The sequence below is a fragment of the Oncorhynchus keta genome, chromosome 34 (assembly GCF_023373465.1).
Source record: "Oncorhynchus keta strain PuntledgeMale-10-30-2019 chromosome 34, Oket_V2, whole genome shotgun sequence".
Classification (NCBI taxonomy): Eukaryota; Metazoa; Chordata; class Actinopteri; order Salmoniformes; family Salmonidae; genus Oncorhynchus; species Oncorhynchus keta.
Window position 1 is genome coordinate 4995018 of NC_068454.1, and position 788 is coordinate 4995805.

The window sequence follows — 788 nt, forward strand, 5'->3', positions numbered from 1 at the left end:
ACATCATTGTCACAAGACTTGGACAGAGGGCGGTCACTGAGATGGACACAGACCAGGAAGTAAGTTGGTAAGACAGGGGAACCCAGGAAGTGGATGATGACATCAGTGTGTGTGTGGGTGGGTTACCCAGATCTTGCTGTGTAGATACTCTTAACGTTATGATACCAACAAGACTGAATTAAACAAAATGGATGACTACTGATAACATATAACTGCCATATCATAAGGCAGCATGCTACTGTAAGAAATAATAAATATAACATGTATTGAATAATATAATATAAACAAAAGAATGTGTGATTTCAAAAATAATAATACTTTTTGAAATATTAAAAAAAATATATATATATATATAAATGAAAATGTATACCTGTATTGCTATAAAGCCAAAAGGTTTTTGTGTTGCCTTCTTTATATATATATATATTATTCTTTATCTCTTTAGGTTTTCTGAACACATATCGTTGCTGTATCAACACTTTATTTTCCCAACATTGTACTCGTGATGATATTTGTGTGCCGTCAGTTCTCTGGGGTCTAAACAGTGAGAGAAACAAAACACGAGTCTTTCAAAACGTATCACTACACACATTGAGAGACGTATCACTACACACATTGAGAGACGTATCACTACAACACATTGAGAGACGTATCACTACACACATTGAGAGATGTATCACTACACACATTGAGAGACGTATCACTACACACATTGAGAGACGTATCACTACACACATTGAGAGACGTATCACTACACACATTGAGAGACGTATCACTACACACATTGA

General features: G+C 35.2%; 1 protein-coding gene across 2 annotated transcripts in view; it reads left to right on the forward strand.

Annotated features, from left to right (window-relative positions):
- The window catches only part of LOC118375798 (syntaxin-binding protein 5-like), a 253656-nt gene extending 253254 nt beyond the window's left edge, over positions 1 to 402 (forward strand). For both annotated transcript variants that reach the window (XM_052492755.1, XM_052492757.1), the window contains one exon: positions 1 to 402. This exon is cut by the window's left edge and continues 169 nt beyond it. The gene's annotated coding sequence lies outside the window, so the exon portion shown is untranslated.
- The last annotated feature ends 386 nt before the right edge of the window (positions 403 to 788 follow it).